The sequence below is a fragment of the Coregonus lavaretus genome (assembly GCF_964263955.1).
Source record: "Coregonus lavaretus genome assembly, chromosome: 15".
Classification (NCBI taxonomy): domain Eukaryota; kingdom Metazoa; phylum Chordata; class Actinopteri; order Salmoniformes; family Salmonidae; genus Coregonus; species Coregonus lavaretus.
The window spans coordinates 4,943,378-4,955,740 of record NC_140002.1 but is presented as its reverse complement, the minus strand read 5'-3'; the positions used below and the strand labels follow the sequence as shown (position 1 = coordinate 4,955,740).

Here is a 12,363-nt window from a genome sequence, read left to right as displayed (position 1 = left end):
ATCAAACAGGCAAAGCGTCAATACAGGACTAAGATCGAATCCTACCACGCCAACTGATGCTTGACGGATGTGGAAGGGCTTGCAAACCATCACGGCTTACAAAGGGAAACCCAGCCACGAGCTGCCCAGCTACGCGAGCCTACCAGATGAGCTAAATGCCTTCTATGCTCGCTTCGAGGCAAGCAACACTGAACCATGCATGAGAGCACCAGCTGTTCCGGATTACTGTGTGATCTCGCTCGCCATAGCCGATGTGAGTAAGACCTTTAAACAGGTTAACATTCACAAGGCCACGGGGCCAATCGGAATACCAGGATGTCTACTCAGAACATGCGCTGACCAGCTGGCAAGTGTCTTCACTGAAATGTTCAACCTATCCCTGACCTGGTCTGTAATACCAATTTGTTTCAAGCAGCCACCATAGTCCCCGTGCCCAAGAACGCCAAGATAACCTGCCTAAATGACTACCGCTCCGTAGCACTCACATCTATAGCCATGCAATGTTTTGAAAGGCTGGTCATGGCTCACATCAACACCATCAACCCAGACACCCTGCACCCACTCCAATTCGCACACCGCCCCAACAGCTCCACAGATGCCACAATCTCTATTGCACTCCACACTGCCCTCGCCCACCTGGGCAAAAGGAATACCTACAGTGCCTTGCAAAAGTATTCAACTCCCTTGGCGTTTTTCCTATTTTGTTGCATTACAACCTGTAATTTAAATTGATTTTTATTTGGATCTCATGTAATGGACAAACACAAAATTATAAAACATAAATAACGGAAAAGTGGTGCGTGCATATGTATTCACCCCCTTTGCTATGAAGCCCCTAAATAAGATCTGGTGCAACCAAATACCTTCAGAAGTCACATAATTAGTTAAATAAAGTACACCTGTGTGCAATCTAAGTGTTACATGATCTTTCACATTATCTCAGTATATATACACACCTGTTCTGAAAGGCCCCAGAGTCTGCAACACCACTAAGCAAGGGGCACCACCAAGCAAGCGGCACCATGAAGACCAAGGAGCTCTCCAAACCGGTCAGGGACAAAATTGTGGAGAAGTACAGATCAGGGTTGGGTTATAAAAAAAATATCTGAAACTTTGAACATCCCACGGAGCACCATTAAATCCATTATTAAAAAATGGAAATAATATGGCACCACAACAAACTTGCCAAGAGAGGGCCGCCCACCAAAACTCATGGACCAGGCAAAGGCATTAATCAAAGAGAGGCAACAAAGAGGCCAAAGATATCCCTGAAGGAGCTGCAAAGCTCCACAGCAGAGATTGGAGTATCTGTCCATAGGACCACTTTAAGCCGTACACTCCACAGAGCTGAGCTTTACAGAAGAGTGCCCAGAAAAAAAGGCATTGCTTAAAGAAAGAAATAGGCAAACAGGTTTGGTGTTCGCCAAAAGGCATGTGGGAGACTCCCCAAATATATGGAAGAAGGTACTCTGGTCAGATGAGACTAAAATTTAGCTTTTTGGCCATCAAGGAAAATGCTATGTCTGGGGCAAACCCAACACCTCTCATCACCCCGAGAACACCATCCACACAGTGAAGCATGGTGGTGGCAGCATCATGCTGTGGGGATGTTTTTCATTGGCAGGGACTGGGAAACTGGTCAGAATTGAAGGAATGATGGATGGCGCTAAATACAGGGAAATTCCAACACATCCACCACGCTGATCATCAACACGGGGCCCCTCAGTGGTGTGTGCTTAGTCCCCTCCTGTACTCCCTATTTACCCACGACTACGTGGCCATGCACGACTCCAACACCATCATCAAGTTTGCTGACGACACAACGGCGGTAGGACTGATCACCAACAATGAGGCAGCCTATAGGGAGGAGGTCAGAGACCTGGCAGTGTGATGCCAGAACAACAACCTCTCCATCAATGTCAGCAAGACAAAGGAGCTGATCGTGGACTACACAAAACGGAGGGGCGAGCACGCCCCCATCCACATCGATGGGGCTGTAGTGGAGCGAGTCGAGTGCTTCAAGTTCCTCGGTGTCCACATCACTAAGGAATTAACATGGTCCACACACACCCACACAGTTGTGAAGAGGGTACGACAATGCATCTTCCCTTTCAGGAGGCTGAAAGGCTGATTTGGCATGGGCCCTCAGATCCTCAGAAAGTTCTACAGCTGCACCAGTGAGAGGATCTTGACTGACTGCATCACTGCTTGGTACAGCAACAGCAAGACACATGACCGCAAGGTGCTACAGAGGGTGGAGAGTACAGCCCAGTACATCACTGGGGCCGAGTTCCCGGCTATCCAGGACCTCTATACCAGGCGGTGTCAGAGTAAGGCCCCCAAAAAGACTCCAGCCAGACAAGCCATAGACTGTTCTCTCTGCTACCACACGGCAAGCGGTACCAGTGCACCAAGTCTGGAACCAACATGACCCTGAACAGCTTCTACCCCCTAGCCATATGTTTCCTAAACAATACTGCTAAATAGCTAATCAAATGGCTACCCGGACTGCCTGCATTGACCCTTTTTTGCACTGACTCTATGCACACACACTGGACTCTACTCACACGTACACACACTACATATACACACACACACCCACTGTAATTCACTAAATAGCTAACGTTAGCTGGCTGGCTAAGATAACTGCATATAGCTTACATTCTTTGATAACTGGTTAGATGGCGTTATGCATTTCCAAAACTTTGGTTTACTTTAATACAGCTGTTAGCTAGGTTTTGATAGCAACTGGTTGACTCATGTAGTGCTAACGTTAGCAGGCTGGTAGGGCTAAGGTTATCAGACTAGTAGAGCTAATGTTAGCAGGCTAGTTAGCTAGCAACCTTGCAAGTTGATTTGTAACAAATTCATAAAGTATTTGCTTGTAAGTTGGCCGAAAATGAAATTGAAACGTCATTCTAAATTGAGAGGTCACTCTCCCATGGTGATTAGCCCTTTCAGAGGATAGGCCTATTCAACAGTGCAGAATACTGTACTTGGTAAGATGAGCTGCTGCATCATTTTGGTGTTTATTAGGATCCCTATTAGCCGCTGCAAAAGCATCAGCTACTCTTCCTGGGGTCCACATGAAACATTACATAATACATAGTAAAGAAAATTATTAGTCAAGGACTGAAATACATCAATTTAAAACGTCACACATAGCCTACATATCAGTACATACACACAATATCTACAGTGAGGGAAAAAAGTATTTGATCCCCTGCTGATTTTGTACGTTTGCCCACTGACAAAGACATGATCAGTCTATCATTTTTATGGTAGGTTTATTTGAACAGTGAGAGACAGAATAACAACAAAAAAATCCAGAAAAATGCATGTCAAAAATGTTATAAATTGATTTGCATTTTAATGAGGGAAATAAGTATTTGACCCCTCTGCAAAACATGACTTAGTACTTGGTGGCCAAACCCTTGTTGGTGATCACAGAGGTCAGACATTTCTTGTAGTTGGCCACCAGGTTTGCACACATCTCAGGAGGGATTTTGTCCCACTCCTCTTTGTAGATCTTCTCCAAGTCATTAAGGTTTCAAGGCTGACGTTTGGCAACTCGAACCTTCATCTCCCTCCACAGATTTTCTATGGGATTAAGGTCTGGAGACTGGCTAGGCCACTCCAGGACCTTAATGTGCCATTTCTTGAGCCACTCCTTTGTTGCCTTGGCCGTGTGTTTTGGGTCATTGTCATGCTGGAATACCCATCCACGACCCATTTTCAATGCCCTGGCTGAGGGAAGGAGGTTCTCACCCAAGATTTGACCGTACATGGCCCCGTCCATCGTCCCTTTGATGTGGTGAAGTTGTCCTGGCCAGAATATGAATGTTTTCTGATGTTAATAAGTTGTCAAATTCATTAACCTTGTTTCTCAGGCTACATATGTTAATATGGGCTATTTTCTGTCCTTTTCTGGGTTGCTTGTTTGTTTTTAGTGCTATTCTGAGAGGCTGATCCGAGGTAGACATGTCAGTGACATTTCCATTTGAGTCAATGGTACAGAGTGGGCTGCCTACAGTGGGCTTCTTCCTAAGGCAGACAGTTTCAGTGCAAACAGTGGAATTCAATTATATGTGCATATGATTATTGCAGACAATACCCTCGGAGCTAACAATCAAATCAATCAATCAATCAAATGTATTTATAAAGCCCTTTTTACATCAGCAGATGTCACAAAGTGCTATACAGAAACCCAGCCTAAAATGTAGAAGCACGGTGGCTAGGAAAAACTCCCTTGAAAGGCAGAAACCTAGGAAGAAACCTAGAGAGGAACGATGCTCTGAGGGGTGGCCAGTCCCCTCCTGGCTGTGCCGGGTGGAGATTATAACAGTACATGGCCATTAAGGTATCCAAGATATTCAAATGTTCATAGATGACCAGCAGGGTCAAATAATAATCACAGTGGTTGTAGAGGTTGCAACAGGTCAGTACATCAGGAGTAAATGTCACTTGGCTTTTCATAGAGGTTGAAATAGCAGGTGCGGTAGAGAGAGAGAGTTGAAAACAGCAGGTCTGGGACAAGGTAGCATGTCCGTTAAACAGGTCAGGGTTCCATAACAGTTAAAGGAACATAGATTTGGTTACTTACATTGACTGCACTTCTATTTCTCTGGGATATAATAGGATTTCCATGTCCTCTGTTGCGTATTATGCTTATTACGACAGGGAGGACTGGAGCGCTACCAAACCCAGACCGTCAGTCTCTTAAGCAGTTCGCTATGTTGATGGAGATAATCCTGGAACCCCTGCGGTTAGGGTGAATCCCGTCTCTTTTAAAGAGTGTTGGTTGCTCCCACAGCAAGTCAACATTTTCACAAAAGAAGACATTCCTGTCTTTGCAGAGTTTCTTCAGGAACTCGTTTAGGGCAGTGTGACAGCTGTAACGTTCCGAACCCCTTCTATAGCATGGCAGAGGGCCAGAGATGACTGTTCTCTTCCCTGTTTAAACAAGGGTGTTCAAGACAATGTTGTAGTCCTCGGATTGTCGAAAGCGAACGTTGTTAAATCCAACGTGAGTGACAATGGTACCAATGTTAGAGTAGTTGGCTAGAACTGTGGGCAGGAGGCAGTTGATGTCTTGGACACGGGTGCCTTGGTGATAGTGGACCTTGGTCGGACCACAGGCCGCAGGCAGGCCAAAATCTCTCACCATCGAGCTGCCCACGATGATTGTGGTCATGATGGAATCCGATGGGGAAGGAAGAGGGGGAACAGAACGGGCCTGCCCCAGGCAGGGGGGAGGAGGTGTGCTTTGACTCATGCCAGCCTGACTCACCACACATGTACCAGTAGCAGTGGATGGCGTCGGAATCGTCAGGGAGATTGAGGAGGGCCCAAGACCTTGTTTCCTTTGGTCAGCAACCGGCTGACCTGTGGAGGGTGACCCTGGACGGCTGCTGGCTGTTGCTGTACTTCCAGGATCAGAGCTGACTCCCGGGGCCGGTATGTCCGCCTCCAGTGGGGCAAAGCTGTTTAATAGCTGGATCTGATCTTCTAGGATATATGGAGGCCGACCAGACTGCCTCCTACCCGACCTCCTTCGCCTTGCCAGTGTCCAGTCTCCCACTGGCCGCGGAGTTGAGCTTACCATCTGTCCAGTGGATTGGAGCAGGTCAGTACCGCCCGACTCATCGACCCCTTGGCTGTAGGAGGCATTCAGAACTGAAATGATGTGTGCTTGGGTTGTATCAAAGTACTTAGAAAGCACATCTTGTTTTTCCTGCAGCTGAGCTAGCAGCCAGAGAATCTCTTCCCTAAGCTGCTTGATGATGATACATTTGGAACAGACAAAGAATTTATGTTCCCTTATCAGTTCCACCTTATTTTCCTCCTCTTGCGTAGATATCATCTCGCACCTAGCGCATTTGAGCCCAGACGTAGACACAAATACCACTAGTGTTTTGACTCTAGCACTGCTAGCATTATCTTGGTCTGTTAGCATGATGGCTAACCACTAACTATTGTGTTTTTTTAGCATGCACAATGTAGGTAATGTAATGAGACAGAAAATAAGTGCTGGAGAGATAGTGTGGGGTACAAGGAGTATGCTGCATTTGTTTAGCCTACGTGTGTGTGTGTGTGTGTGTTCTGTGCTGCATGCAAGTGTGTATGCAAACACATTCCATGGCAGACCTGTGGTTGCAGAATTGTGTCCTGACCACTGCGGAGTCTGCCAGACCGGACAGGACACAGAGAGGCGGTGTTTACCATGCATGAGTGATTCAGTTTCAGCAACAGCACAAAACCCCTGTGTCTGGTCTCCCCCAAAACAGCACAGAAGAGTGGGTGTCATTTTTGTTCCCACTTTAAATTAAATATACAAAAGTAATTAGCCTGAAAGGCCCTCCTTGCATTATTCAACAAACTCTAAGGTGACATCATTCCTTCAATTTGAGATGTTGATAGACTGGCCTATTATTACACAACTACACCATAGTTTAGTTAGAATACAATAGACTCATAATACACTAACAATACACACAAATATAGCTGTGAGCAGCAATGAATGGGGTTCACAGGATGACAGAAAGGACAGAAGATCAGTTGGATAACAAAGCAAGCACTCCATAATGTAGGAACTATCTTCCTTTATGTGCAATCAGTGAAAACATTACCATGTTGATTTCAATCTTAGTTGATACACTCCACATTAGCATTCCAAAATACTTAAATACATTGTGACAGCTGTAATATGCTGACTGCACAAGCAGCAGGACTTCGTCTTTCAAATTTTACAGAATAAAATATCCACTTTTCACTACCTTCAGACCACATAATAGGGCAACAATATGTGATTATACAGATATACTAATCACAATATTTCACATTGTTTGTCTGCATTACTTAAATCTAACATTAATTTGCATGAGACAAAGTCCACTTGATCAATAGTTATTGCTCTAGTATCCTATGGTGCCACTGGTGCCAATGACATCAATAGTGCCACCAACTGGTCTGGTGCAACCACCTAACGTTGCAGTGACTTTATATTCACACAGCTTCTAAGGATACAGTGAGGGAAAAAAGTATTTGATCCCCTGCTGATTTTGTACGTTTGCCCACTGACAAAGAAATGATCAGTCTATAATTGTAATGGTAGGTTTATTTGAACAGTGGGAGACAGAATAACAACAACAAAATCCAGAAAAATGCATGTCAAAAATTTTATAAATTGATTTGCATTTTAATGAGGGAAATAAGTATTTGACCCCTCTGCAAAACATGACTTAGTACTTGGTGGCAAAACCCTTGTTGGCAATCACAGAGGTCAGACGTTTCTTGTAGTTGGCCACCAGGTTTGCACACATCTCAGGAGGGATTTTGTCCCACTCCTCTTTGCAGATCTTCTCCAAGTCATTAAGGTTTCGAGGCTGACGTTTGGCAACTCGAACCTTCAGCTCCCTCCACAGATTTTCTATGGGATTAAGGTCTGGAGACTGGCTAGGCCACTCCAGGACCTTAATGTGCCATTTCTTGAGCCACTCCTTTGTTGCCTTGGCCGTGTGTTTTGGGTCATTGTCATGCTGGAATACCCATCCACGACCCATGTTCAATGCCCTGGCTGAGGGAAGGAGTTTCTCACCCAAGATTTGATGGTACATGGCGCCGTCCATCGTCCCTTTGATGCAGTGAAGTTGTCCTGGCCTCTTAGCAGAAAAACACCCCCAAAGCATAATGTTTCCACCTCCATGTTTGACGGTGGGGATGGTGTTCTTGGGGTCATAGGCAGCATTCCTCCTCCTCCAAACACGGCGAGTTGAGTTGATGCCAAAGAGCTCGATTTTGGTCTCATCTGACCACAACACTTTCACCCAGTTCTCCTCTGAATCATTCAGATGTTCATTGGCAAACTTCAGACGGGCCTGTATATGTGCTTTCTTGAGCAGGGGGACCTTGCGGGCACTGCAGGATTTCAGTCCTTCACGGCATAGTGTGTTACCAATTGTTTTCTTGGTGACTATGGTCCCAGCTGCCTTGAGATCATTGACAAGATCCTCCCGTGTAGTTCTGGGCTGATTTCTCACTGTTCTCATGATCATTGCAACTCCACGAGGTGAGATCTTGCATGGAGCCCCAGGCCGAGGGAGATTGACAGTTATTTTGTGTTTCTTCCATTTGCGAATAATCGCACCAACTGTTGTCACCTTCTTACCAAGCTGCTTGGCGATGGTCTTGTAGCCCTTTCCAGCCTTGTGTAGGTCTACAATCTTGTTCCTGACATCCTTGGGGAGCTCTTTGGTATGTATACATTTATGAGCTGGATTGCCTGTCTTTGCAATTTGTTTATTTTCATTTGCGCTTTTTAGCATATTTAGCTAGCAGCCTCCATGGAATTTCACTACTACCTATGCTAATTTTGTTAGCATTCCGGTAATAGATACCCAATGGGCTTTTTTGCGGGGTTTTTTGGTGCCCCTTGTGTACTAAACCGGTAATATCGTATATCCCGGGATGAGAGAAAGACAGTATGACAATATGAAACCTAGTGGATATACTGGTTTAGATACAGTTACTTATCGGGATATTATTTTTGACATTATTGTACCGTTTTGACAATATCACAATATTATTTTTGCACTAGTTGGCTGTACTTGCACCAAAACTCCAGTATTTTTCCTTCATAGCTTGTTCTCCATCTTCTTTTTAAATTGGGAGCCAATTTTTTCTTGCCACTTTTATTTCCATGACTGATCAAAACTTGTTTTCTCATGGCTCTCTTTTGTCGCTCTGCAGCAGACATACAGTTTAAGTTGGAGGTTTACATACACTTTGGTTAGAGTCATTAAATGTCGTTTTTCAACCACTCCACAAATGTCTTGTTAACAAACTATAGTTTTGGCAAGTCGGTTAGGACATCTACTTTGTGCATGACACAAGTAATTTTTCCAACAATTGTTTACAGACAGATTATTTCACTTATAATTCACTGTATCACAATTCCAGTGGGTCAGAAGTTTACATACACTAAGTTGACTGTGCCTTTAAACAGCTTGGAAAACTCCAGAAAATTATGTCATGGCTTTAGAATCTTCTGATAGGCTAATTGACATCATTTGAGTCAATTGGAGGTGTATCTGTAGATGTATTTCAAGGCCTACCTTCAAACTCAGTGCCTCTTTGCTTGACATCATGGGAAAATCAAAAGAAATCAGCCAAGACCTCAGAAGAAAGATTGTAGACCTCCACAAGTCTGGTTCATCCTTGGGAGCAATTTCCAAACGCCTGAAGGTACCACGTTCATCTGTACAAACAATAGTACGCAAGTATAAACACCATGGGACCACGCAGCCGTCATACCGCTCAGGAAGGAGACGCGTTCTGTCTCCTAGAGATGAACGTACTTTGGTGCGAAAAGTGCAAATCAATCCCAGAACAACAGCAAAGGACCTTGTGAAGATGCTGGAGGAAACAGGTACAAAAGTATCTATATCTACAGTAAAACGAGTCCTATATCGACATAACCTGAAAGGCCGCTCAGCAAGGAAGATGCCACTGCTCCAAAACCGCCATAAAAAAGCCAGACTATGGTTTGCAACTGCACATGGGGACAAAGAACATACTTTTTGGTCTGATGAAACAAAAATAGAACTGTTTGGCCATAATGACCATCGCTATGTTTGGAGGAAAAAGGGGAAGGCTTGCAAGCCGAAGAACACCATCCCAACCGTGAAGCACGGGGGTGGTAGCATCATGCTGTGGGGGTGCTTTGCTGAAGGAGGGAATGGTGCACTTCACAAAATAGATGGCATCATGAGGAAGGAAAATTATGTGGATATATTGAAGCAACATCTCAGCTTGGTCGCAAATGGGTCTTCCAAATGGACAATGATCCCAAGCATCCTTCCAAAGTTGTGGCAAAATGGCTTAAGGACAACAAAGTCAAGGTATTGGAGTGGCCATCACAAAGCCCTGACCTCAATCCTATAGAAAACGTGTGGGCAGAACTGAAAAAGCGTGTGCGAGCAAGGAGGCCTACAAACCTGACTCAGTTACACCAGCTCTGTCAGGAGGAATGGGCCATAATTCACCCAACTTATTGTGGGAAGCTTGTGGAAGGCTACCCGAAACATTTGACCCAAGATAAACAATTTAAAGACAATGCTACCAAACTTCTGACCCACTGGGAATGTGATGAAAGCAATAAAAGCCTAAATAAATCACTCTCTACTATTATTCTGACATTTCACATTTTTAAAATAAAGTGGTGATCCTAACTGATTTGTACTAGGATTAAATGTCAGGAATTGTGAAAAACTGAGTTTAAATGTATTTCGATAAGGTATGTAAACTTCCGACTTCAACTGTATGTTTGGAACATTGAATCAAAATAAAATCACAGTATAGAATCGCAATACATATAGAATCGTGAGAATCGCAATACATATCGTATCAGCACCAAAGTATCGTGATAATATCGTATCGTAAGGTCCCTGGCAATTCCCAGCACAAATAATATCGGCGCTTTATCTGTGGAATAAAGACCGATATAAATATTTCTGTGAAAGGCTAATATCATCCGATATTTAGGTTGGGCGATAAGACTTTGCCTCCGGGTATCCTACAAAGGGACATTTCGTAACTCAGCATCTCCCGGAAACTAAGTATTTTTAGCATATTTTTGCATATTAGCGTATGTGCTAATATGCATCTACCGGTATAGTAGACAATGACTGCTGATAACTTATTTTTTTAGGAAAAATGTACTTAACCTACTACTGTGATATGTGGTTGTCTCACATAATTATCTTAAAGGGATACTTCGGTATTTTGGCAATGAGGCCCTTTAACGACTTCCCCCGAGTCAGATTAACTTGTGGATACCATTTTTTTGTCTCTGTGTCCAGTATGAGGTCGTTTCGCGACTGGAAGTTACTCATGGCCCCTAGTTTTTGTGTGGCAAATTAGAAAAAAAGTTACCAATCTATGCTTCAGTTATTTGACCAGGTCATAGGAAAAAAATCTAAAAATAACAGCTTCACTGTGAACCCCAAATAAGTAAATGGTATAGTGAATGAGATCAATATATTGTTTTGGGATAGTTTACAAATACCCTTTACAAATAGCCTTACGCGAACCACGTGACTACACGATAGCTGGTGTCAACCAGACTATTACAAATATGCCTCTCCTGAGAAATTCCTTTGCGCAATCAATTATCGATCTCAAATTCCTTAGCGCTTTCAATCAGGCTATGATCTCAGTCTTATTAAAAAGATACATTCGCATATCTGAAAATACTGTAAGCCATCTGCCTAGATGTAAAACGAAAAGTTTTACTTGGATGGTTACAATTACACAATGTAGTTCTGTAATTTCACTATTTAATAAACATCACTATAACAAAAACGCTACATTGTAGATACAGTTTGGGAAATATTCCCTGTAAATATGCCTAAAGCATTTCACAACTAATGATCCAACAAAAGTGACATTTTGGGAGCTATAATCAAACTATATGGTTAGGTTACAAATCAGATTGTATGACTTTGTGGATGTGCCAGCTAGTGACCACTGCAGAGCTGCCTCCAGAACATGATTCATAACGAAAAACGAACATGATTCATAACGAAAAACGCTAACCTGCAAAGAATTTCCTGGCCAGGAGGACCGTTGAGGACCGAAACTGTAACAGGTTGGTGGAGTACAGCGATACCCACACACCTGCTAAACTTCATAATAATAAACATACCTGGGTGCTCGACGTTGAAGGTATCTGCGAATGCTTGCGTCGCTCAGGTGAGGTTCACCTTCTTATTTTTGACTCAAACTGAATAAAAACAAAACAGTTTAAACTCATTTCAAATATGAAATAAATCGACAAACGGTTTTTGAAAAAGGACCACAGCTAATACGCTTCCCGTATGGCTACTGGCTACCATAATGGCCACACAGGAACGTCTGAAAGGTAATAGATTTCCAGCCCAACCAATGAGCAGATGAGTGGGAGGAGCTTTCTGAATATTAGCCCTTGTATGAAATCTTCCCTTTACAAATTGATTTGAAGTCATGAAGTATGACTTGGAATTGAACTATCTTATTTCAAATAATTTATTGAAACATAAAGGAGAGTTAGTTCAGATGTTCTTTATCTCCAACCCATATAACTAGGTTATAAAAGCTAATGGTTTTATGAAATGCCTAAGGGATGTTTGTATAATAATCAACTACTATAGGTTTCTTACACACCATAACAAAAGACCAACTGTAGTCAAGGTTTCAAGTTTTAATGTCACGTGCACAAGCACAGTCAAATGCCTTTCTTGCAAGCTCTAAACCCAACAATGTAGTAATCAATATCAATGTAGTACTAAAAATAACAAGGTAGAACAAAAACACATGAGAAATAGA

The 12,363-nt window shown here is 43.3% G+C and overlaps 1 protein-coding gene across 2 annotated transcripts in view; it reads right to left on the bottom strand.

Moving 5' to 3' along the window:
- Positions 1-11,869, bottom strand: part of LOC311142968 (protein Shroom1-like) — a 46,534-nt gene extending 34,665 nt beyond the window's left edge. For both annotated transcript variants that reach the window (XM_084178742.1, XM_084178744.1), the window contains exon 1: positions 11,705-11,869. The gene's annotated coding sequence lies outside the window, so the exon portion shown is untranslated. The remainder of the gene's footprint in view (positions 1-11,704) is intronic.
- Between the last annotated feature and the right edge of the window lie 494 nt (positions 11,870-12,363).